Raw genomic sequence first — 27,817 nt, 5'->3', positions numbered from 1 at the left:
GGTGTGGAAATTTGCAACATTATCTACAGCAGTCCGACCGTGTCCGCTCTGAGTGCTGCTTGAGTGCTTGTTTGCCCACCAAGTGTTGGAGTCTGCCGAGTCTGTAGCAGGACGGTATGTCATGTGCAACTAAGGTGAAGAAATATGGCAATGTTTGATTTTACGTGACTCGATACCCAGTAGCACCCACGTAATTTTAGTTGGTGCCTTTAAAAGTACTGAATTTGGTATATATCTGTATGTTTTATACTGCAGTGGTGTATAATTCTCTGCCATACTGTCAATAGTCAGCCATTGTTTCGAGTGCTGCTATTACTGTACAGAAGAGGATGTGCTTTTTGCTGCAGAGAATTAAAATATTCAACACACCTCAACACAGAGAAAGAGAGTTCAGGACTTGAATTCCTTCCTCTCTCTCCTACATCTCCCCTGCCTGGCAAAGTAAATGTGCACATTGCCTGTTTGTTGCTAGGCAACTCTAAAATAAAGGCGTTGAAGTCAGAGAAGAGAGGGAGACAGAGGGAGAACTCACAAGTACTGCAATCTTTCACTGTTTGTTTGGCTCTACACATGATCCCATCACAGCTTTCAGGATCCATCTGTGGATCTGTTTGGACTTGTGACTTCTGGTTTGCCATCGCCCACCAATCAGGACAAGCTAGAGGCGGGGCGTGGTGGTTTCCAAGGTTACGTTGTGTGATTGACGTTCAGCCTCCTGCAGCGGAGCGCACAGCAGTGTATCACTGATGCTCCTGTTTCCCTTCAGAGACTGTGGAGAAATCCGGAAATGAGGAGAGCGAGGGACAGAGGAAGAAGGACAATGATGGTCTAAAGTATTCCAGTGATTTCCTCTTCTCTTCATAGGAAGAAAAAAAAAAGAACGCCAGAGCGCTGCAAAAAGCTGGTTGAGGAAAAAAAGAGGAGAAGAAGAAGGGCAATTTGTTGGTGAGAATGCATTTTATCATTCAATTGTTCATGTTATGAATCATGGGATGCAGGCTCTGACAGTTGTGCATGCGTGGGAGTGAGAGGAAAGACAGCCAGGTTGTGTACAGTATCAGTCATGTAAAGGAATCACAAAACTAAATCATATGAACCACAAATGTTTTGCGTCAACTAAGAAGAGGAGGGGTGTTAATTAAATAATTATTGTTTTGTCTGTTATGGAGTTACCTGTTACACAATACATGGCATAGTCTAAACTTCTTCTCAAATTTAACATATGATTGACACGAAAACCAAACTCCAACAAGACCCCGCGGACTCCGCACTTCTTAGTACTCGTTCGGAGGGTTTGACGTGCTAGTGCATAGCATGCATTCTGCCAGGCTTCCCTAAAACTGCAAGTGACCTCGGGTAAGACGACAGCTGCTTCCTTCGTGCCCTTAGGACTCAGTTTTGCACCATCGGGGAGTTTCTGCTTTACTGCTTTCCCCAATGGGAGTCCTTTTCAGTACCATCTGAGGACACTGGACTGTTTTGGATCAGGTGTTGAAAATGTCATTGTAAAAGAGCTGCATTAGTTGGAGGCTTAATCAGATATTTTACCGCTTTTTCAATCTCTGTTAGTTGTGTGCTTTAGTCCCTGTAGAGGTACTGCCTGACAGCGTAGGAGGAAACAACACATCTTCACAGCTCTGTCTACTGCAGATACTTCTGTTCTGCTTCAGTAAACAATATGCAGCGCAGTGGCTTAGAAGAACTATGAACACGGGAGTCACAATTTGCAGTATTTTGCAGCAAATTGTAACGTTTGAATTATATTTGACACATTAAAACATTTTTTTTATATACCTAGACAAAAGTGAATTGTAGTGCAACCCTGTTTTTTGTGTGCATCAAGCAGTCTAAAACCACAGCTTTGACTGTATGTCTGTTTAGCAAATACAAACTAATAAAACTTTAAATTCAGTTAAAACTGTTATGTATCAACATGTAATCACCAGGTAAACAACAACAAAGTATATTATAGAGCAGTAGTTTTAAAAGTGTAAGGCAGGCCTACGCTTCAGGAGAGACATAGCAGTTAAAAGAAATTAAGAAACAAACTTCAGTTATGTTTTGACCAAAATAATGGATTGCTAAATAAATGTAGGGTCCGGGTTTGCTCTGAGCTTGTGTTGAGTTTTCATGGTGTTTTAGTGGTGGTTTCATTTTTTTGCTAATCTTCTCATGCTGAACTCCTTGGATTTAACACTGGAAGCACATCTCGTTCATTAGAGGATAATTTCATCCCTTACAAGATCACAACTGTCCTGTAGTTTTCTCAGTCAATCTGCAAAAGATGGACACAATTTGACTGTGGGAGGAGTTCAATCATACTGACTGATTTACTGGTTTTTGAAAACAGAGGAGATAAAACTCCGGGCCAGGTGTATTCCTATGTGCCTAATGCCTACAAGGTAAAGGCATACTCCCATCTGGGCCATAGTGATCTTGCTCTACCCTCAGTATATCTGGCTATTCACCATTGAGTCCACTGGGCTCACAACGAGGTCACTCAGAACATGGCTTGAACTTCCTATTTCTGAGCGCCAAGACTGTTTATACTCCGAAAACTGGAATATACTCAGAGGTCAGGGATCACTAATATGCCAGTCTCTTGAAGAGTACACCACCACTGTAATGGATAATATATTTTTTTTGTGTGGACAATGTTACATTCTGGATTCTGATCTGTGTCATTGCCAATCAAAAGCCATGGATGACACATGAGGTACGGCTGCTACTAATATTAGGGACAAGCTTAAAGGTCAGGACACAGCAGGGGCTACGGCACAGCCAAAAGTGATCATCCATCCATCCATCCATTTTATACCGCTTGTCCCTTTTGGGGTTGCGGGGGTTGCTGGAGCCTATCTCAGCTGCATTCAGGCGGAAGGCGGGGTACACCTTGGACAAGTCACCACCTCATCGTAGGGCCAACACAGATAGACAGACATCATTCACACTCACATTCACACACTAGGGCCAATTTAGTGTTGCCAATCAACTTATCCCCAGGTGCATGATTTTGGAGGTGGGAGGAAGCCGGAGTACCCGGAGGGGACCCACGCTGTCACGGGGAGAACATGCAAACTCCACACAAAAAGATCCTGAGCCCGGGATTGAACCCAGGACTGCTCAGGACCTTTGTATTGTGAGGCGGATGCACTAAACCCTCTCCCACCGTGCTGCCCCAAAAGTGATCATCAAAGGGCCAAATTGGAATATAAGGGCCTATTAAAGATGACTTTAACACCCAACCTGAGGGAGGGTACAAGAGTAATAATGGACTATAAAGGAACAACATATGTGAACAGTTGTCTGTCACGAGCAGGGGAAATAAACCTGTTTCATGGTCATTTTGACAGGGACAACAAGGACACTGTGTTTTGTCCACTGCACCTGTGGTGAGCTTTAAAGAAGTAAGACTCTGCCTGAGCAACATCAACCAAACGCAGTGCTTACTGGGTGCTCAACAACAGCACAGAAAAACTGGCCTTTTATTGACTTTATTCCGATTTTACCAAACAAACTCCTCCTAAAACTTTGCAACCTTTGACTAAACAGCTGGACAGCAGGACTTTAACCAACCGCTCTGTGTGTGAAAGCTAGACAACACATTTCTACTACGACATACCAGTACATCAACCATCACCACTGGGGCCCCACAGGGCTGCGTGCTAAGTACACTCCTCTTCACACTGTACACACACACAATTGTACTGCCTCCTTTCCAACTGATCACATTCTCAAATTATGCTCGACCTTATAAAAAACAGACATATGGCTGCATAGAGAGAAGAAAACCTTATAAGACGGTGTAAAAACTACAACCATGTGTTTTGGATCATTGTCCTGTTAAAACATTCAAAGCTGGCTTCAATGTGGACAGGGATACTGCTGGTTCAGCAGTTTCCAATTAATTGCAGGCTTAAGTTTGGTGGTTTCTGGGTTTTTCTTGAACCTTCTTATACATGCCCTTTTAATGTGCAATGTATTTTTCTTGTGTACAATTGTTTGAACTAAAGAGCTTAGTGTATAGACTAAGAGCTTAGTCTATACACTACTGCTATTTGACTTCAAACAACTTTCTCAACCAGTCTACATCTACAGTTCTCCCTCATAGATCTTTACTGGGTTCCAAGACTTTGCCATTGTTCTGGTACTGGTTGATTCAATAAATTCTGCCAAACAAATACACGAATGCTGCTTTGGAGAAACTGTTAGCTGCAGTCAATCATGACTATTGATTCGTACCAAATATAGTGCTTTTATCACAAATCAGAATCAGAATTAGAAATAATTTATTAATCCCTGAGGGGAAATTTAAAATTTCAGCACAATCCCATTCAAAATCAGACAAACATTACAGGGAGACAGAACAGGATCGCTGACAGAGAGAAAAAAAACAAAAAACAAATTTAGTCTAAGCCTGGGCCCCTGAAGAGGGGGTCCAGACTGAGGCCAAGGGAAAAAACAACTCATAGCCATAGAACACATCCCTGTTACACACATGTAGGAGCATCAAACATAAAACTTCAAAGAACACAAAGGACATTACAGACATTAAAAGAGCAGAGCTGATGCAACCAGCTACTTCTACATACAGCTATGAATAAAAAGTAAAATAAACATATACACTGTGGTGGCCTCTGCGGTGTTCCACGCCATCATCTGCTGGGGTGGGGGCCGTATGGCCAGAGACAGGAGCAGACCCAACAAAGCAACCAAGAGAGCTGACTCCACTCTCGGCTGCCCAATAACTCGGACAGTTTCCAGTCCGCATGGATGACCGAGGATGCATCTAAGGAGACTGAGGTGTCCGATACCTGCTCATTCAGCCAAGACACTGTGAAGCCTGTCCGTCCCGGTGCTCAGTGCTAGCTCTGCAGCCCTGTCTCTTCATTTGCATCTCCTCCAGTCTCTCCAAACGGACTCTGGTGTGGCAGCGACCCAGCAGCTGGTCTCCATGGCCAAAAGGCTCCGGAGAAGCAAATCCAGAAGTCCACAAAAAAGCACTGCAGAAGTCACGAAAGTGCCACCCTTTGTCACACAGTCCCAAAGGGTAACGAACCAAAAGGCAAAAAAAAAATAAAAAATAAATAAAATATATATGTAGCTGAGATAGGCGCCAGCGCCCCCCGCGACCCCGAAAGGGAATAAGCGGTAGAAAATGGATGGATGGATATATATATAGTAATATGTGAAAAAAAGAGCGAAACACAAAAGCATGACACAGAGAGCTTCTGCCAAAAGCAGCCACTACGACGCAAATTCCGTCGGTACTACCGGTAAGATGCACATCAATCAAACAGCAAGTGGGTAATAGGTACAATACTTATAGTATGTAAACACTTTGTAGGGCGCAACAGAGGACTAGATTGGTACATTCAGCTTCATGGCAAAGGCGACTTCCTAGCTGAATTGAATTGACTAACGTGGACGCCGACTTAAACAAGTTGAAAAACTTATTCGGGTGTTACCATTTAGTGGTCAATTGTACGGAATATGTACTAAACTGTGCAATCTACTAATAACTGTTTTAATCAATCAATCAATCAGCTAGGCAACACACTGTTGTCTATACACTACTGCCATTTAACTTCTTGGTATTGCAACTATATGCAAGCATGTAAATAACACTCCAAAGTGTAAGAAAGCAAGAAATAATTGGAAATCACCGTTATCATTATCAGCTCATTTTAAATGTTACAAACAAAAAATGTATTTTACTATCCAACAATTGTCATTAAACAACACACACAAAAGTACAGAAAACTGGTACCGTTGGATTCCTAAGTACCAGAAAATGGCAGTATCAGTTCAAATGTGAAAAGTACCCATCCCTAATCATGACCACTAAAGTTAGTATTGGCTTGGATCTGATTAGTTAAAATACATTTTGAAAACAGTATTATCCGATTTATATGAATGCATGTATACATTTTCGACTGGAAGTATATTTTGGCATTGTATAGATTAGAGAAAATCCCCTCCATAATTCAAATATAAGCGGCCAATTTTTGTTTTTCAAAATAATTTAGATGTTGGCAAACTTCTTTTTTTTCAATCTGTCCATTCCCAGCCACTCATGTAACTCATATTGTTGATGTAGATGCCCATATCTGCTGTGAAGATTTACTTTACACAAGATAAGTATGGGATATTTCTCTTGTTACCTTATTTGTATTTGACTTTATTAAATATTCGGATATATTTAGTGTTTGATGAAGCCGGACCGAAGCAGAAGGGGATAGAAAGAATAAGAATAAGAAAAATGAAGACAGAGGGGGAAATTGTGGGGCCAAGAGGAGTACAAGATTGAGAAAGACAACAACAAAAACCAAAAACATAAACAACTGAACTATCAGCAAATAGGATATTAGGGCTGGGCGATATGGCCTTTTTTTTAATATCTTGATATTTTTAGGACATATCGCTTTACACGATATATATCTCGATATTTTGCCTTGGCCTTAAATTAACACTTAATATATATAATCACAGCAGTATGATGATTCTATGTGTCTACATTAAAACATTATTGTTCATACTGCATTAATATATGCTCATTTTAAACTTTCATGCAGAAAAGGACATCACAACTAAGTCAATTAACCAAAACTGTATTTATTAAACAGTTATTAAGCAATGGCACAAACATTCATGTCATTTCCAAAACAGAAAGTGCAAGATTGTCAGAGACATTTTAAATGTCAAATATAAATGTGCTGCGTAAAGGAAATCAAATAGTGTTCGTCCTTCGCTATGTGGTAGGTTACTACCGACGTTATTAAATTCTGTTGACTTTTTTTTCATACGGTGTTGATCTGGAAATGTTTGTCTCGGCATTTTGATGGTGTGGGCGTGTGGTACTGAACGGAGATGTTTCAAGCGCTCTTCATTCTCTAGCAGGTGACTTTTAAAATGATGTTACATGTTAGCAGTGATGCTACTTTTTTATAGCAACGCTTTTGGCCCACACTTGACAAATTACGGAGTGGCTGGTCGATATATTCCCACTTGAAGCCAAACCACCACCAGACGATGGACCCCTACTGTTTTTTTTCCTTGGGAATCAATTATTCCTTCATTCTCACCTTCTTTCTCTCGTATTACCACTCGCACGGCTCTGCTAGCATCACAGCTAACATTACCCATGCTGCTACCTCTCTGCTCCACGAGGGCGTATACGTATGTGAAATATGACGTGAGAGTATGTGACGTATGTAAGAAGGTGCCTTTGTCTGTGAGAAGGAGGGACAGGAAAGAGTGAGAAAAGCCTGTAGTGTAATGCCAGCAGCTAAAAGCAACTGCGTGAGAACGTATACTCGAATATCACGATATAGTCATTTTCTATATCGCACAGTAGAGATGCGCGGTTTACGGTCTCACCCGCGGAGTCCGCGGATAAACCGCGGGTCGGGTGGGTGACATGACGAAAAAATAGATTTTAATTAGATTCGGGCGGGTGGCGGTTGAATCATCCGGAAATATTCGATATACATGGTTCTGGGATGGGTATCCTTTGCCATTCAAAGAGCCATTTAAGACCCGTGTCACAAAGTGAAGAAGTCAATAGGAGACGCAAATATTCTCTAGAATGACTACCGGCAGTCACCCAGATAATAAGTATTAGGGCGTGCTATGAAGTCATTGACTTTGTCGCCCTCTACAGCATGTACGATCTGCTTGTCAGTCCAGCAACATGTTGTGTGTGGCTTCCGCAGCAACACGCACACGACTGCAAGGCATACTGGGTGACACAGAGTACACTAATGGTTGTGATATAAACAATTGTAACGCTCTTAGTAATATGCGCCACGCTGTGAAGCCACAGCAAACAAGATTGACAAACACATTTCGGGATGACATCCTCCCTGTAACACAACATAAATGCAACACAACAAATACCCCAAATCCTTTGTATCCATGACAAAACCTGACTATTTTATACACCCCGCTAGCAGCAAACTCCCCCCCCCCACCCCACCCTGTGCGTGGGGTGGGGCGGGGTCGGGGGCGCGGGGTAGTAAAATATATTCAGGTAGTGTTGCGTTTATGTTGTGTCACTGTGAGGATGTTCTCCCGAAATGTGTTTGTCAATCTTGTTTGGTGTGGCTTCACAGCGTGGGGCATATTAGTAAGTGTTAAAGTTGTTTATATCACAACCATCAGTGTACTCTGTGTCACCCAGTATGCCTTTCAATCTTGTACGTGTGATTGCGGAAGCTGCACACGACATGATGCCAGACTAACACTCGGTGTGTACATGTTGTTGAAGGTGTCAAAGGCAATGGCTTCACAGCACGCCCATATTCTTGTCATCAGCATGAACGCCAATTGGATAATCGCGAGAACTTTGACGGCTCCCGTTATCTTCGTTACTGTGTGAAACGGATTTAAACCGCTCTGTGAGTGGTGAAGATGGCCGACCTCTGATGTATTTCAGCGGGCGGATGCGTTTCTGATAAAATGTTGGTGCGGGTGGATGACGACTTTGGTGACGCGGTTGCGGATGATATAATTGCCTATCCGCGCATCTCTATTGCACAGAGACAAACCCGCAATATATTGTGTATATTGCCCAGCCCTATTTGATTTATACAAATATGATATCAGAAATGATAAAGAAAAGCAAATTAGTGAAGAAGATAACACATTATTGATGAACATTGTTGCACTACAACTGAAACGATGACAACGCCAACATAAATTACAATATTGATGATGAAAATCAATGTTTACCTCTATTATCAACATTACGATCGCTTCAAGTGCAACAATAACCTTTTACATTGTTATGTTAAAGATAGATTAAGCTGTGCCGTGTTTTGTATGACGTGGGTATGTCTTTGTATAAGTGTTGTTGTGTACACTTGTATGCATGAATATGTGTTTGCTAAAGCATGAATGTATGCATGAGTGTATGTATGTAGGTTCGTACAGTGAATGTGCGCGTGTATGTAAATGTGTTCAATTAATCAATCAATGTTTATTCATATAACCCTAAATCACAAGTGTCTCAAAGGGCTGCACAAGCCACAACGACATTCTCGGTTCAGAGCCCACATAAGGGCAAGGAAAAACTCACAACCCAGTGGGATGTCAATGTGAATGACTATGAGAAACCTTGAAGAGGACCTTAGATGTATGTGACCCCTCCCCTCCATCGGAAACCGGATGCATTGGACGTCGAGGGGGTCTAACATAGTATTGGGAAAGTCCAGTCCATAGTGGATCTAGCATAATAGTGAGAGTCCAGTCCATGGTGGGGCCAGCAGCAGACCATCCCGAGCGGAGACAGGTCAGCAGACCAGAGATGTCCCCAACCGATACACAAACGAGTGGTCCATCCCCGGGTCCCGACTCTGGACAGCCAGCACTTCCTCTATGGCCAGCGGACCTGTGCCCCTCCTCCACAAGGGAGAGAGGGGCAGAGGAAAAAAGAAAAGAAACGGTAGATTAACTGATCTAAAAAGGGGGTCTATTTAAAGGCTAGAGCAGGGGTCGAACCTTTTTGGGTGAGAGAGCCACGAAAGCCAAATATTCCAAAATGTATTTCCGTGAGAGCCATATAATATTTTTTAACACTGAATACAACTAAATGCGTGCATTTTTAAGTAACACCAACATTTTTATAGAATAATAAGTCTCTTATTCTTTTTAATAACATTGTTATTCTAAAGTTAACTAATAGTAAATATAATACTTCTTACCATTAATGCGACATCTTGGACAGGTGCAATAGAAAATGGATGGTTGGATTAAAATGCAAGAGAATGTTTTATAATCTGAACGTTATTTTAACACTGTGATTACCAGCGGAATTATTCTCTGGGTTGTACTTGTATAGCGCTTTTCTACCTTCAAGGTACACAAAGCGCTTTGACACTACTTCCACATTTACCCATTCACACACACATTCACACACTGATGGAGGGAGCTGCCATGCAAGGCGCCAACCAGCACCCATCAGGAGCAAGTGTGAAGTGTCTTGCTCAGGACACAACGGACGTGACGAAGTTGGTACTAGGTGGGATTTGAACCAGGGACACTCGGGTTGCGCACGGCCACTCTCCCCACTGCGCCAAGCCGTCCCTATTCATTACTTATCATGTTAAGCAATGTCAGCTAAGATTTATCTGACAGCCAGATGCAGTCATCAAAAGAGCCGCATCTGGCTCTAGAGCCATAGGTTCCCTACCCCTGGGCTACAGTATACAAATGAGTTTTAAGATGGGACTTAAATGGTTCTACTGAGGTAGCATCTCTAACTGGTGCCGGGAGGGCATTCCATTGTACTGGAGCCCGAATAGAAAACGCTCTATAGCCTGCAGACTTTTTTTGGGCTCTGGGAATCATTAATAAGCCGGAGTTCTTTGAACGCAGATTTCTTGCCGGGACATATGGTACAATACAATCGGCAAGGTAGGATGGAGCTAGACCGTGTAGTATTTTATACGTAAGTAGTAAAACCATAAAGTTACATCCTAAATGCACAGGAAGCCAGTGCAGGTGAGCCAGTATAGGCGTAATATGATCAAAATTTCTTGTTCTTGTCAAAAGTATAGCAGCCGCATTTTGTACCAACTGTAATTTTTAATGCTAGACATAGGGAGACCTGAAAATTATACGTTTCAGTAATCGAGACGACACATAACTAACGCATGAATAATGATCTCAGTGTCGCTAGTAGACAAAACGGAACACATTTTCGAGATATTACGGAGATGAAAGAAGGCCGTTTTAGTAACACTCTTAATGTGTGACTCAAACGAGAGCGTTGGGTCGAGAATAATACCCACATTCTTTACCGAGTAGCCTTGTCTAATTGTTCGGTTGTCAAATGTTAAGGTAGTATTATTAAATAGGTGTCGATGTCTAGCAGGACCGATAATCAGCATTTCCGTTTTCTTGGCGTTAAGTTGCAAAAAGTTAGCGGACATCCATTGTTTAATTTCATTAAGACACGCATCCAGCTGACTACAATCCGGCGTGTTGGTCAGCTTTAGGAGCATGTAGAGTTAGGTGTCATCATGCAGCATAACACGGAAAGCTAACACCGTATTCGTGTATGATGTTGCCAAGTGGCAGCATGTAGATTCTAAAGAGTGCAGGGCCAAGAACTGAACCCTGGGGAACTCCACACATTACCTTAACATAGTCCGCGACCCCAAAGGGAATAAGCGGTAGAAAATGGATGGAGGGATAGTCCGATGTCACATTGTTATGGGAGATGCACTCCATCCTGTCAGTAAGATAAGAGTTAAACCAAGACAAGGCTAAGTCTGACATACCAATACGTGTTCTGATACGCTCTAATAAAATATTATGATCGACGTATCGAAAGCAGCGCTAAGATGAAGAAACAGGAACATAGATGACGCATCATCATCCATCGTTAGCAATAGATCATTAGTCATTTTTGCGAGGGCTGTCTTATTTTTTAGGATTATCCTACGATCTGACATGTCATCTTACATGTTAGAGTAAATTTGTCTCGATAATCAGCTCCAAACACAGTCGGAAGTATTAAAGTAAACCGTCCAGTATTTACAATCAGATATCTTCATTTCTGTGGGGAAAGCCTCAGTGTTTCCACAGTCCTTTCTATTGTTTAGATCAGACATGTTCTGTCATGAATAGTAAAAAAAAAAAGGCTATTTTTGTAGGTTGTGTATTCCAGTTGTTGCTATATTTCTTTTTCTCTGTTTTTGTTAGATCACATTTGATCAGGTGATAGTTCTGACTTAGAGGACAATACATATCTAGATTGGTAGTGGGACAGAATGTTATGTGTGTGGTGTGCTGTGTGGACATCATCATAGCACATCACACACATAACGATCAAAACAGTTCAATGCCGGATTTTTTTATCTTCATTTATGGGGTCTTTCAGCTACAGAAAATCTTCATGTGCGTAACCTGCCTAACTGAAAGTAAACATATGATGGCAGTTGAATTTGTGGTTGTGTACAGTTACTGTATGGTTGCATCACTCTTGGATTATGAAATAGTGAGCAATAAGCAAGGCTGTGAAAAGAGAGCAAACAACAGAAGATATAGACTTGAAAAACATTCAAATTCATATTTACTTAATTTTATTAAAGGCCAACTGAAACCCACTACTACCGACCACGCAGTCTGATAGTTTATATATCAAGGATGAAATATTAACAAAGACGTGCGTCTGGGGATAGGTTGATTGGCAACACTAAAGAAAATTGGCCCTTGTGTCTGAAGTGAGTGTGAATGTTGTCTGTCTATCTGTGTTGGCCCTGCGATGAGGTGGCGACTTGTCCAGGGTGTACACCGCCTTCCGCCCGATTGTCGCTGAGATAGGCACCAGCGGCCCCCGCGACCTCAAAGGGAATAAGCGGTAGTAAATGTATGGATGGATGGATGGAAATCTTAACATTGCAACACATGCCAATACGGCCTTTTTAGTTTACTAAATTGCAATTTTAAATTTCGGGCGAAGTATCCTGTTGAAAATGTCGGTATGATGACGCTTGCGCGTGACGTCTCGGATTGTAGCGGACATTTTTTTACAGCCCGATCCCAGCTATAAGTAGTCTGCTTTAATCGCATAATTACACAGTATTCTGGACATCTGTTTTGCTGAATCTTTTGCAATTTGTTCAATTAATAATGGAGATGTCAAAGAAGAAAGATGTAGGTGGGAAGCGGTGTATTGCAGCTGCCTTTAGCAACACAAACACAGCCGGTGTGTCCTTGTTTACATTCCCGAAGGTGAAGCTTTACTATGGAACAGAGCGGTCAAGCGAACATGGTTCCCGACCACATGTCAACCGGCAGGTTTCGGTGAGAAAATTGTGGTTATAAGTCTGCTCTTACCGTAGACATGAGCGGAGCTTGCGTCCTCCTACAGCTGCGGACTATTACCTCCTCCCACCGGAGACACTGGCGGTCACCACACCCGTGGTCACACCCCTCCGACTTTCAGGTACTATATAATTTCACTAAAACACTAGTAACACAATAAGCAGATAATGGATTTTCCAGAATTATCCTAGTAAATTTGTCTAATAACATCTGAATCTCTCCCACTGCCCTCGCCTTTTCTTTTCTCCCCCTAGTCCTTCACTTTCACTATCCTCATCCACAAATCTTTCATCCTCGCTCAAATAATGGGGAAATTGTCGCTTTCTTGGTCCAAATCGCTCTCGCTGCAGGTGGCTATGATTGTAAACAATGTGAGGATGTGAGGAGCTCAACAACCCGTGACATCACGCTCACATCGTCTGCTACTTCCGGTACAGGCAAGGCTTTTTTATTAGCGACCAAAAGTTGCGAACTTTATCGTCAATATTCTCTACTAAATCCTTTCAGCAAAAATATGGCAATATCGCGAAATGATCAAGTATGACACATAGAATGGACCTGCTATGATAATAAAATCTCATTTCAGTAGACCTTTAATACAGTCTAGGGTTGTATGGTATACCGGTATTAGTATAGTACCGCAATACAAATTAATCATATTCGGTACTATACCGCCTCTAATGAGTGATTATTACATTTTAACAGAAGTGTAAATAGGACATGTTAAAAGAGAAAGTAAGCAGATATTAACCGTCAATGAACAAGTAGATTAAGAATTCATTTTCTACCACTTGTCCTAACAATCTTGACAAAATAATAGAATGGAAAATGACACAAAATGTTACTGCATACATCAGCAGCTAATTTAGGAGTCTTTGTTTGCTCACTTACTAATAAAAGACAAGTTGTCTGGGTATGTTGTCTTGTCTTGTATGGATGGACGGCATGGCGAAGTTGGTAGAGTAGCTGTGCCAGTAATCTGAGGGTTACTGGTTCAATCCCCATCTTCTACCAGCCTAGTCACGTCCGTTGTGTCCTTGGGCAAGACACTTCACCCTTGCTCCTGATGGGTGCTGTTGAGCGCCTTGCATGGCAGCTTCCGCCGTCAGTGTGTGAATGTGTGTGTGAATGGGCGAATGTGGAAATACTGTCAAAGCGCTTTGGGCTCCTTAAAAAGGGGAAGAAAAGTGCTATACAAGTACAACCCATTTACCATTATTTGATTTAAAGACAAACTTGCAATTAGAAACATATGTTTAATGTACTCTAAGATTTTTTGTCCAAATAACTTAATAATGCAATTTTTTGTGGTGCCCTTTATGTCAGGGTTATTTGGTGTCAAACCCTAAGATGCAGAGATGGAGGCAGGCATGGAGTGACCAAACATGATTTTAATATGAATAATAGGACAAAACCAAACAGAGGGTTCAAACCAAAAGCGCGCACATGGGCGGATAAAAAACAAAAGGCCTTTAGCATAGAAGCTAACAAGAAACAAAAATTAACTTTAGCATGGAAGCTAGAGGATCACAAACAGAAAAACTGGAAATAGCTATGGCTAACAACAACAGCTTACCGCTACAACGACCAGGACAAGACGTGGCACGACAGGTAATAGCTGTAACAAAACGACAGGTAGCACGACAAGAGTGACATGTGGCAACAACAATACAAATGACAATACAATAATCCAGCAACTGACACAAGACAAAGCAGGTACAAATAGGAGCCGGCTGATTGGCAACGGGTGTGGCCAGATGCCAATCAGCCGCACCTGAAGGGGAACACAGCACTCAGGGAACAAGACTGGAAGCTGACAAAATAAGAGCACTAGACAGGAACTAAGGACAGGAAATACTAAACACACTGAGAAGGATTATAGCACTCAGGGAACAAGACAGGAAGCTGACAAATTAAGAGCACTTGACAGGAACTAAAAGACGGGAAATACTAAACACAGGAAACAGACAAATGCAGAGGAAAAAACTAAAACATAGACAAACTGTCAGGGGCAAGCCTGACACTTTATTTAGAAAAGTATCGAAAAGTACCAAAAAGTATCGCAATACATTTTGGTACCGGTACCAATATGTTGGTATCGGGACAACATTAAAACAGTCAATTTACAAAAAGTATCAAAAGGAATTTTTTTCATTTCTAAATACGTGGCCTTTAAGGGAAGCAATTTAGACACCACAGCTCTAGCTAGTCAAGTTTGATTGTCTTCTCTGTGCTTTGCCGAGAACTTAAGTCGACCAAGGTGGGTCCAATCATACCTCACTGAACTATCCAATCTCTGCCGTTATTATTTATCACAGCCTTTTAGATGTGGAAAAAGTTAAATGATCTGTTTATGTGTGTGGCTCTCCATTAGCTGTGCTCTTGTTAGCATACATGTTGCATACCGGAAACATTTTTTGCCTAACAAATCAAATTGTTTAAAAATAACACAAAAAAGCCTGTTAACATCTGACTGACATATTCCTAGCAATTTTATTTTAACTAAGCGACTCACTGATAACATCTGTTGTCTTTAATTTTTATTGGCAATGTTTACACTGCAAGTCAATTCCGATGTTTTTTCATACAGTACAGGCCAAAAGTTTGGTCACACCTTCTCCTCATTCAATGCATTTTCTTTATTTTCATGACTATGACATTGTAGATTGTCACTGAAGACATCAAAACTATGAATAAACACACGTGGAGTTATGTACCTAACAAAAAAAGGTAAGGTAACTGAAAACATGTTTTATATTCTAGTTTCTTCAAAATAGCCACCCTTTGCTCTTATTCTTGCTTTGCACACTTTTGGCATTCTCTCGATGAGGTTCAAACACACCTGTGAAGTGAAAACCATTTCAGGTGACTACCTCTTGAAGCTCATGGAAAGACTGCCAAGAAGGCTGGCTATTTTGAAGAAACTAGAATATAAAACATGTTTTCAGTTATTTCACCTTTTTTTGTTAACATAACTCTACATGTGTTCATTCATAGTTTTGATGCCTTCAGTGACAATCTACGATGTATATAGTCATGAAAATAAAGAAAAACACATTGAAGGAGAAGGTGTGTCCAAATTTATGGCCTGTACTGTATGAGGTCTTGAATTTCTTTGGCAATGTTTAAACTGCAGGTCAATTCCAATGTTTTTTCCTATATGTATATATATCTTTTTTTATGTCAATGTCAACGGTACACTAGCGTTATTTTCAAATCCGACCCAAGCCTCTTTCGAATATGTGGATATAAATCAGATTAGTATCCGATGCAACTGTCGTCTGAACATTCATGTCGCATTTATCCAACTTATATGTGGTGACAAAGAATGGTGACAAAAGTCACCATTCTTTGCTAAAATAGAAGGAAAATTAGGGGTGAATGAAGAAGCAGAACACCGAAAGATGATGTTTTAGATGTGATTGAAATTCAGGAGAACTTATCAATGTCCCACTTGCTACTCGGCAACCCAACATGTCGAACGAGCCATATTGGACCAAATATAAAAATCTGTCTGGGGCCGCAAAAAATTAAAAACCTTTTATAAGTCTTATAAAAAAGACAACACATGGTGTAAGTGTTTATATTAGTTGTATTGGTCTACAGTTTGTACTATCAACGCCTGACACAAATCTTTGTTTACAGTAATGTTGTATTTTTTGTTTTTATTCTAAACATTTTTTTGAATTTGGAAATCATTAGTAAAATGGATGCTTCTCACAGGGTGAGATAACTTCTGGAAATTACTGGTGTCTGTGTCCAAGTTTAAAGAAACGCCAGGCTGTCTTCTTCTAATGGATTTATTACGATCTTTGCAAGGTGGGTAACGTTTACTGTGGTCTGGAACACAAACAACCATGAGAAATGCAGCCAATACAGATAATGTGTCATGAGACATGCAAATATAAATTAAATACACGGAGGACATAAGTAAAATAAATGAAATGAGCTCAAATATACCTACAAACGACACATAATGATGCAATATGTACATACAACTAGCCTAAATAGCAAGTTAGCATTGATTAGATTGCAGGCTTGGATTGACCAAATATGCCCAATTAGCACTCCAGCAAATCAATAAAACCAACAAAGCTCACCTTTGTGCATTCACGCACAGCATAAAACTTTTGGTGGACAAAATGAGACAAACAAGGAGTAACATAAAACACGTCTTTCTGTGGCAGCGTTGGAGAAAGTTATACATGTAAACAAACTACGATGAGTTCAAGGAATAGTAGGACAAAATGGTGTTTGCCAAATACTCATCAGTGTAGCATGTTTAATATAAACAATAGGATTTCTATCAATTAGGAAGGTTTGTGTCGTGTTTGTTCTCCAACAGAAAATATATTAAAACAAAAAAAACATTTTTTTATCTTTATCTTTCTCCATTTTCACACATCTCTGAAAGAAGTCCAGGGAGCCACAAGGGCGGCGCTAAAGAGCCACATGCGGCTCTAGAGCCGTGGGTTGTTGACCCCCAGTATAGACAAAAGCAACTCAAGCCCCACAGCCCCACAAACCATTATAGCTAAATCAATTGCTCTCTTTCTCAATCTCCTCCGTGAAATATCAAATGGTGTCTCCGGTTGCTCAAACTCTTTGAAATTGCCATTAATATGCCAGGACTGACACCAACACAAACCCGGGCCATGATTACTTCCATTAATGCACGTTTGTGTGCATGCACATCTTTTTGCATTCTGTTAACAAAAATTCTGAGTTGGACTTCATACCCTGCAATGTGAACATAGCCTTAGTAGCGCTTGCCTTATTGTTGCAATGCCTGCACTACAGCACATCAATCAATCAATCAATGTTTACTTATATAGCCCTAAATCACTAGTGTCTCAAAGGGCTGCACAAACCACCACGACATCCTCGGTAGGCCCACGCAAGGAAAACTCACACCCAGTGGGACATCGGTGACAATAATGACCCAGTGGGACGTCGGTGACAATGATGACTATGAGAACCTTGGAGAGGAGGAAAGCAATGGATGTCGAGCGGGTCTAACATGATACTGTGAAAGTTCAATCCACAATGGATCCAACACAGTCGCGAGAGTCCAGTCCAAAGCGGATCCAACACAGCAGCGAGAGTCCCGTTCACAGCGGAGCCAGCAGGGAAACCATCCCAAGCGGAGGCGGATCAGCATCGCAGAGATGTCCCCAGCCGATACACAGGCAAGCAGTACATGGCCACCGGATCGGACCGCATAAGGCAACAACCTGTAGAATGTTGGAACACTTCAGAGCTTAACAAATTAAATTTAGAAACTTTGATGATGAATCCGTAACAATTATTTAATGTATGCACAGATGCGGTATTTCTTCTCTAAGCTAGTTTCTGTGTCTATTGCCTCTGCCAGGAGTTTGATATATTTTGTTTATTATGCCAAGAGTGTTTATTTCTGTTTCATGGTCATGTCATAATTTGAGTTTGTTGCTGTTCATTTATCTGTGCTCGGTAAGTGACTCACACTAGTTGAATGAGGGCAATGGTCTTCATCCACTGGTACTGGTCCGTGACGCATTTGCTACCAGACCGCACAGAAACAATAAGTAATTCATAAACGACTGCATTTTTTTTTACTTAAATTTTGCCTCTCCTACTAAAAGAAAAAAACTAAGCTTGTTTATAGATGTACAATAAACATTTTGCTAGTAAGTCACCATTTGTTCAATTTGTTTTTGTTATTGTTAGATGGGACAATGCACATTAATAAACATATAAAAAGTAAATGTGCCAGATTGTAGCCAAAAGCTAATTTCCATAGGCAGTCCCGTGCAGGTTGATAGTATATAAGTGTATAAAAGTTAAGTTTGACAGCACCAACATCAGACGTAAACTGTACAATAAAATACACAGACATAATATGATATATAATAATACAAATATAATAAAATGGAGAGATTTGTAAAACAGTTGAATTTGCCTATGCATTTACCGTAAAAAACTAGCAACTCAATCACCAGAATTTTACTGTAAAATGTACAGTGTTTTTTGCAACACATTACAGTAAATGGAAAAACTTTACCATTGTTTTTATTTTATTCTGGCAACTGCTGCCAAAGTTTTACTGTTAAAAAACTGTGATACTGTTTTACCATTAACAGTAAAAATAATAACACTGGTAGCTCAGTCGACAGAATAAAAAAACAAACAGTGGTTGAGTTTTTTCAATTTACATTAATATGCTGTAAAAAAACATCTAAAATGTTACTGTACAATGTATCGTCATTTTTACAGTGTACACTTTGATGAATGACTTGCTCTAAATCCATAAGTCAAGCAGAAAGTTAAGTATTTTAACAAAATAAAATGTTTGGAAAGTATGATGCTATATTTTTTGCTTTATTGGATAATATTAAAGTTGAAAAGGTATGCAATGTCATGCGGTACCTGTCTTTTTTCTGTTGGAATGAAAAGAACAAATAGTAGGAAAAGATAAATTACTTTATTGACACATATTATTTCCATGTCTTTGTGGGCCACTTAAAAGGAAGTGGTGGGCCAGATCCGGCCCCCGGGCCTTGAGTTTGACATACCTGCTCCAGTAAGTTAAAGTGCAACTATCATTTCACATAGCCCTATTGCACAAGTAGCTAGCATTAACATATTTGTTTACACATGGAAAATTACAACAAAAAAGCATACATAAGTGTATATCTATGTTGCACAAAATTGCTCAAAATATAAATACATACTGTAAGTTTTCGAATAGAAATAGAAAGCCATGGAAACTAAAGACAAGTTTATATAACGTTAATATATATATATGTAACTCAGGTGGTACGGTCCCCTGCCTTTATCTCATTCCGCACGGGCTCACAAACCCTGCATGAGAGGCGAGTGTGCTGACCACCGTGCTAAATATCTTGACTGGCCAACTCAATAGCCAGAACACTGTTGAAGTTGTTAGAGAGTGAGGTTTACTTAGATACACATGGCGCAGCCACACCCGCCTAGATCTATGCTCTTGTCCTCGACAATTATAATTCATCAGATTCGTTAGCCAAAAATCAAGCCCAAACATGTGAACCTTATGATTTGACGCTTAAGCATTGTTTAACGCAAGTATCCAGCATTGTAACATTTATAAGTCAGAAAAAAAGGAAATTCATCTTAGGTCCCCTTTAAGTTCCCAGTTAGTTGATGGAGAGAAGGTCTTCACGTTAACTTTCAAAACGTTATCAAATGCTTTGAGTTTGGAAATTCAGAAGCACAACCCTTCTTATATTCATCCATTCCAAAGAAAGGTAAATTGAATTTTCCCCCAAATAAACATGAAGTTATTAGCTAAACTTACAAGATTACTTGGTTGTGTGTCTAGGGATGGGTACAGTGCACATTTGTACCGATACGGTACAAATTCCCAGTACCTCATGGTACCTCACCCAATTGTTTGATAATGCAATTTTATTTTTTAATGTACCATCTGATTTAGCACTCTATGTATCAAACAAGCATTGATCAGCAAAGTTACTTTCAGAAAATAACAACATGACCACAAATACTTAACCATAAAGTCAGCACTTTCAATACAAGACAATATTTATGCACAATATCTACTTACAAATGTTTGACCAAGTTTCAGGATCTAGCTTACACGCTGGGATTTCTGTTTGGATTAGGGCTGGGCGATATTGACTTTTATTAATATCGCGTTGTTTTATGCCATATCGCGATATACGATATACATCTCAATATTTTTCCTTTGCCTTGAATGAACACTTGACGCATATAATCACACCAGTATTATGATTCTATGTGTCTACATTAAAAAGATTAATATATGCTTCTTTTAAACTTTCATGCAGAGAGGGAAATCACAACTAAGTCAATTGACCAAAACTGTATTTATTAAATCATTTTCATTCTCTCGCGGGTGACTTTTTAAATGAAAGAACAAATTATTAGTGCTGCTTATATAGCAACACTTCTGCTGCATACATTGTATATTGCTTTTGTGTGCTGAATATCTTCCCGCTTGAAGCCAAACCACCGCCAGATGATGGACCCCCTGCTGTTTTTTTGGGCATTAATTGTTCTTCCTCCATTTCTGATCAGTTTCGCACCCTCTCTCTCTTGTAATGTCACTCAACTCGCGCTCCACTCTGCGCCTCCTGCCTCAGCTAACGTTAGCCATGCTGCTACCCCTCTGCTCGGCGAGAGCGTATGACGCTAAACGCGCGACAGTATGTGACGTATGTAAGAAGGCGGGCTTGTTTTACGTCTCTGTGAGAAGGAGACACAAGAATGAATGGGAAGAGCCTGTAGTCTAATGCCTGCAGCTAAAAGCAACTGCGTGAGAACGTATACTCGAATATTACGATATAGTCATTTTCTATATCGCACAGAGACAAACCCGCGATATAACGTTTGTATCGATATATCACCCAGCCCTAGTTTGGATCAATGTGTCCGTCGCTTAAAAGGTCCGACAGGAAACAATGATTCAGGCACTTGCTCGGGGCAGAACATTCATACTTTGTTGTGTAGTTTTTGTTAGAAGTCAGGTTTTTGCAGTTTATTTCATTTTTTTTTTAAGGTTGAATGAGTAATCTTCTATTCACCCCACTGCTGTTTCATCGTGACACATATGTCTCCTTGTTGCCCCCTGTGGGGTTACGGGAGTACTGCATACATAATCAACCCTAGTTTTAGTTGTTTCATCAAGCCGATTTAGGTCGTGTTTGGAGGGCTGGATGTGGCCCCCAGGCCGCCAGTTGAATAGACCTGTTGTAACTCGAAATTTTGCTTGAAACTTAAACCATAACAATTAGCCGAGAGACAGCTCATACAACTATGGTTATTTTTCATAGGTTGACAGCATTGGTCACAAACACATGGCTTGCCTGCTTACATAACCAGGGGACAGTGGTATTGAGCATCTGACTCAGTCCCTCTAAAAGAGTGCAAAGAGGGTTCACAGACTCAGACAAGTGTGTTAAGAATAAACACAAAATGTGTTCAATACGTGTGGAAGATACAGTTCAGTAAAGTCGTGTGTGGCAGTGGTTTGAAGATTTTTCCCACATCCAAGTTATACTTAAGCGTACTATTAAATATGAAATTAGCGTTTAAAGCAAGATTCTTAATTTATATTTAAAATAAGTGCAAATGCACATTTCATTTAAAGTAGTGAATCATTAAATAGTGTTCATTGTAATGGTTGCACTGTTAAAGGGGAACATTATCACCAAACCTATGTAAGCATCAATATATACCTTGATGTTGCAGAAAAAAGACCATAAGTTTTTTTAACCGATTTCCAAACTCTAAAAGGGTGAATTTGGCGATTTAAACGCCTTTCAATTGTTCGCTGTCGGAGTGATGACCTTTCACCCCTGACGTTACAATTGGAAGCCATCCACCATTTTCTCAAACACATTACACACACAAGTCAAATCAGCTCTGTTATTTTCCGTTTTTTTGACTGTTTTCCGTGCCTTGGAGACATCATGCCTCGTCGGTGTGTTGTCGGAGGGTGTAACAACACGATCAGGGACGGATTCAAGTTGTCTTTCGTGGAGTGTGCATCGATTAGCACGGCATGCTAATCGATGCTAACATGGCAGAAATGGCAAGAATGTGTGGATATCCTGCGACACTCAAAGCAGATGCATTTCCAACGATAAAGTCAACAAAATCACAAAGGTGAGTTTTGTTGATGTAATGGACTTATGTGCTAATCAGACATATTTGGTCACTGCATGACTGCCAGTTAATCGATGCTAACATGCTATTTAGGCTAGCTGTATGTACATTTGTAGCTATGTTTGCATCCAGCCTTTCCCTCCACCCACATTTAATGCCAAACAAACACTTAGCAATCGACGGATTTAAGTTGCTCCAGTGGTCAAAAGATGCAATCGTTGGTTAGAAGGCGATCGCCGAATAGCTTCAATAGCTATTCGCTCAATGGCTTCAGTTTCTTCTTCAATTTCGTTTTCGCTATCTGCCTCCACACTCCAACCATCTGTTTCAATACATGCGTAATCTGTTGAATCGCTTAAGCCGCTGACATCCGAGTCTGAATCCGAGCTAATGTCGCTATATCTTGTCGCTATCCACCATGTTTGTTTGTATTGCCATCACTATGTGACGTCACAGGAAAATGGACGGGTGGATTTACAGATAGCGAAAATCAGGCACTTTAAAGCCTTTTTTCGGGATATTCCATGATGGGTAAAATTTGGAAAAAAATTTCAAAAAATAAAATAAGCCACTGGGAACTGATTTTTATTGGTTTTAACCCTTCTGAAATTGTGATAATGTTCCCCTTTAAATTAATTGTATCCTCTCAAGTGGCTTGTAGGCTTCCATAGCACTGGGAAGAGACATAGATTCATCCCACACAGTTTCTCCTCCGTGTAACCCATTCCTGCTCTATTTGCAGTCAGCTGCCACTTTCTTCTCCCTATCGTTTTCCTTTGTGGTTGCTGAAGTGTTGTCCTTGCGTGACATTGTTGTCTTTCAGTGATGTTTATGGCTTATTTTAAAATGCTCAAATGTGTGCATCTTGCATTAGTTGATTAGCTGGTTATGAATATGCAGATATGTTCTATTCAACATGACAACTCTGTTCACTGTCCACCCACACACAGGATGCTCTACACACACACACACACACACACACACACACACACACACTCACGCACGCACGCACACACACACACACACACACACACACACACACACACACACACACACGCGCGCGTGCACTCTGATCAGCTCTTCAGACCTTTACAAGTTGTTTATTATTTTTACACAATGTGGGATAGTTCTATCGAGTGTTGGTAATGGCCGCAGGATCGATGCTAACAATTTTATTGATGTTGAATTGTAGTAGGATGTTTAATTTACTGTAGTATATGTGCAGCATACACAACAGACAACCAGTTCTTATTATACTGACTACACGTGTGCTTGTATAATCTCATAAGGCTCAACACAGGAGCTACAGTAAGTACACATTAAAAGTCAATATTTACAAAACTCAAAACCAGTAAAGTTGTCATGTTGTGTACATCTTAAATAAAAACAGAATACAATTGTTGAAAATCCTTTTCAACCTATATTGAAGAGACTGCAAAGACAACATACTTAACGTTCGAACGTTGGAAAACTTTATTATTAATGCAAATATTAGCCCATTTGGAATTTGATGCATGCAACATTTAAAAAAAAAGCTGGCACATGTGGCAAAAACGACTGAGAAAGTTATCTTATCTTACACTTATTTGGAACATCCCACGGGTGAACAGGCTGCTTGAGAACAGGTGAGTGCCTTGATTGGGTATAAAAGCAGCTTCCATAAAATGCTCAGTCATTCACAAACAAGGATGGGGGGTGGGTCACCATTTTGTGAACAAATGCATCAGCAAATTGTCGAACAGTTTAAGAACAACATTTCTCAACGAGCTATTGCAAGGAATTTAGGGATTTCAACATCTACGGTGTGTAATATGAAAAGGTTCAGAGAATAAAAAAAGCGAAATCAGTGTGTAAAGGATATCCCCACATGGGCCGAGGAACACTTCAGAAAACCACTGTCAGTAACTACAGTTCGTTGCTACATCTGTGAGTGCAAGTTAAAACTTGAGTATTCAAAGCAAAAACAATTTATCAACAACACCCAGAAACACCGCTGGCTTCACTGGGTCCGAGCTCATCTAAGTTGGACTGATGCAAAGTGGAAAAGTGTTCTGTGGTCTGACGAGTCCACATTTCAATTTGTTTTTGCAAACTGTGGACATATTGTCCTCCAGACCAAAGAAGAAAAGAACCATCCGGTTTGTTAAGGGCGCAAAGTTCAAAAGCCAGCATCTGTGATGGGTTGAGGTAGGGCTAGGCGATATGGCTTTTTATTAATATCTCAATATTTTTTGGCCATGTCACGATATATATCTCGTATATATCTAAAAGCAACTGTGTGAGAACATACACTCGAATATCACAATATGGTAATTTTCTATATCGCAAAGAGACAAACCCGCGATATATCGAGTATATCGATATATCGCCCAGCCCTAGTAAGGGGGTGTTTTAGTACCCAAGGCATGGGTAACGTACACATATGTGAAGGCACCATTAATGCTGAAAGGTACATACAGGTTTTGGAACAACATAGGTTGCCATCCAAGCAACGTTATCATGGATGCCCAGCTCATTTCAGCAAGACAATGCCAGGCCACATGTTACAACAGTGTAATAAAAGAGTGCGGGTAGTAGACTGGCATGCTTGTCTCCCATTGAAAATGTGTGGCACAATATGAAGCCTAAAACACCACAAGAAGGAGACCTCAGACTGTTGAACAACTTAAAGGCCTACTGAAATGAGATTTTCTTATTTAAACGGGCATAGCAGGTCCATTCTATGTGTCACATGATCATTTCGCGATATTGCCATATTTTTGCTGAAAGGATTTAGTAGATCACATCCACGATAAAGTTCGCAACTTTTGGTGCTAAGAGAAAAGCCCTGCCTCTATCGGAAGTTGCAGACGATGACGTCACATGTTGATGGCTCCTCACATATTCACATTGATGTTAATGGGAGCCTCCAACAAAAACAGCTATTTGGACTGAGAAAACGACAATTTCCCCATTAATTTGTGCGAGGATGAAAGATTCATGTTTGAGGATATTGATAGCGACGGAATAGAAAAAAGAAAAAAAAGAGTTAAAAAAAAAAAACACTATTGCATTGGGACGGATCCCAATGTTTTTAGACACATTTACTAGGATATCTCTGGGAAATCCCTTATCTTTCTATTGTATTGCTAGTGTTTTAGTGAGTTTAACAGTACCTGATAGTCGGAGGTGTGTGTCCAGGGTCCAGGTGTTTTGACGCAGCTTGCGTCTCAGGGAAGTCGACGGCAGCTTTATGGGCGGCACAAGCTCAGCTGATATCCGGTAAGAAGCGACTTTTACAACAATTTTCTCACAGAAACCTGCTGGTTGACATTCGGTTGGGATCCATGTTCGCTGTGATCCATAATAAAGTTTCACCTCTGTGAATTTTAAACAGGGAATCACCGTGTGTTTGTGTGGCTAAATGCTAAAGCTTCCAACTCCATCTTTCTACTTTGAATCCTCCAATATTAATTGAACAAATTGCAAAAGATTCAGCAACACAGATGTCCAAAATACTGTGTAATTATGCAGTTAAAGCAGACAACTTTTAACTGTGTGTGCGCAGCGCTCATATTTCCTAACAGCCCGTGACGTCAAGCGTACACGTCATCATTACGCGACTATTTCAAGAAAAAACTCCCGGGAAATTTAAAATTGCAATTTAGTAAACTAAAAAGGCCGTATTGCCATGTGTTGCAATGTTAATATTTCGTCATTGATATATAAACTATCAGACTTCGTGGTGGGTAGTAGTGGGTTTCAGTAGGCCTTTAAGCTGTATGTCAAGCAAGAATGGGAAATAAGTGTACCTGAAAGCTTCAAAATTGGTCTCCTCAGTTCCCAAACATTTACTGAGTGTTGTTAAAAGAAAAGGGTTTGCAGATCATTGTATTCTGTTTTTATTTACGAATTACACAACGTTCCAACTTCACAGGTTTTGGGTTTTGTACTAAAGTAATATTGCTCAGACACTGTCAGTGAGGTAGTCATTCACCAATACATGTATTGGTTGGTTGTACGGTGGCAGAGGGGTTAGTGCGTCTACCTCACAATACAAAGTTCCTGCAGTCCTGGGTTCAAATCCAGGCTCGGGACCTTTCTGTGTGGAGTTTGCCTGTTCTCCCCGTGAATGCGTGGGTTCCCTCCGGGTACTCCGGCTTCCTCCCACCTCCAAAGACATGCACCTGGGGATAGGTTGATTGGCAACACTAAATTGGCTCTAGTGTTTGAATGTGAGTGTGAATGTTGTCTGTCTATCTGTTGGCCCTGCGATGGGGTGGCGACTTGTCCAGGGTGTACCCCGCCTTCCGCCCGATTGTAGCTGAGATAGGTGCCAGCGCCCCCCGCGACCCCAAAAAAGAATAAGCGGTAAAAATGTAAGTTTAATAGTGTTTATAGGACAGCTTCAATAAAGACAAAGCATTATTGTTTTTGGAAAAACTGAATAATTGATACGGTGCTGCACGCCTGTCAATATTAGATTAGATTAGATTAGATAGTACTTTATTTATTCCGTCAGGAGAGTTCCTTCAGGAAAATTTAAATTTTCAGCACAATCCCATTCAAGTTTAGACAAACATTACAGGGAGACAGAACAGGATCGCTGACGGGTCTGCCGGCTTCCAGCGCCCCTTACAAAAAAGATGAGATACAGGTAAACAAGGAGGGGGGGGAGAAAAAAAATTGAAGATTAAAATAAAATAAAAAAATCGGTCTTAGCCTGGGCCCTGGAGAGGAGGTGCAGACTGAGGCCAAGCGAAAAAACAACTCATAGCCATGGTACACATCCCTCTTCCATGTGTGTAAGAGGGAAACATCAAACATCAAAGAACACAGAGGACATTAAAGCAGATACAACCAGACACTTCTACATACAGCTATGAATAAAAAGTAAAAGAAACATATCCACTGTGGTGGCCTCTGGGGTGTTCCACGCCATCGTCTGCTGGGGTGGAGGGAGCATGGCCAGAGACAGGAGCAGACCCAACAAAGCAACGACTCCACTTTCGGCCTGTGTCCAGTCCGCATGGATGAGCGAGGATACGTCCAAGGTGACTGAGGTGTCCGACACCTGCTCACCCAGCCAAGACACCACGAAGCCTCTCCGTCCCAGCGCTCAGTGCTAGCTCCGCAGCCCTGTCCCCTCATCCGCATCTCCTCCAGTCCCTCCAAACTCTGCAGTCCTGTCCCCTCATCCGCATCTCCTCCAGTCCCTCCAAACTCTGCAGTCCTGTCCCCTCATCCGCATTTCCTCCAGTCCCTCCAAATTCTGCAGTCCTGTCCCCTCATCCGCATTTCCTCCAGTCCCTCCAAACCGACTCCGGTGTGGCAGAGA

The 27,817-nt window shown here is 40.8% G+C and overlaps 1 protein-coding gene across 1 annotated transcript in view; it reads left to right on the top strand.

The window, feature by feature from the left end:
- Positions 1 to 575: 575 nt before the first annotated feature.
- lrrc7 (leucine rich repeat containing 7) overlaps positions 576 to 27,817 on the top strand; it is a 334,407-nt gene continuing 307,165 nt past the window's right edge. Inside the window, exon 1 of the mRNA XM_061883598.1 lies at positions 576 to 945. The gene's annotated coding sequence lies outside the window, so the exon portion shown is untranslated. The remainder of the gene's footprint in view (positions 946 to 27,817) is intronic.

This window comes from Nerophis ophidion, linkage group LG22, assembly GCF_033978795.1.
Source record: "Nerophis ophidion isolate RoL-2023_Sa linkage group LG22, RoL_Noph_v1.0, whole genome shotgun sequence".
In the NCBI taxonomy this organism is placed as follows: Eukaryota; Metazoa; Chordata; class Actinopteri; order Syngnathiformes; family Syngnathidae; genus Nerophis; species Nerophis ophidion.
The sequence above is the reverse complement of the archived record's forward strand: the minus strand, read 5'-3'. Positions and strand labels throughout refer to the sequence as shown.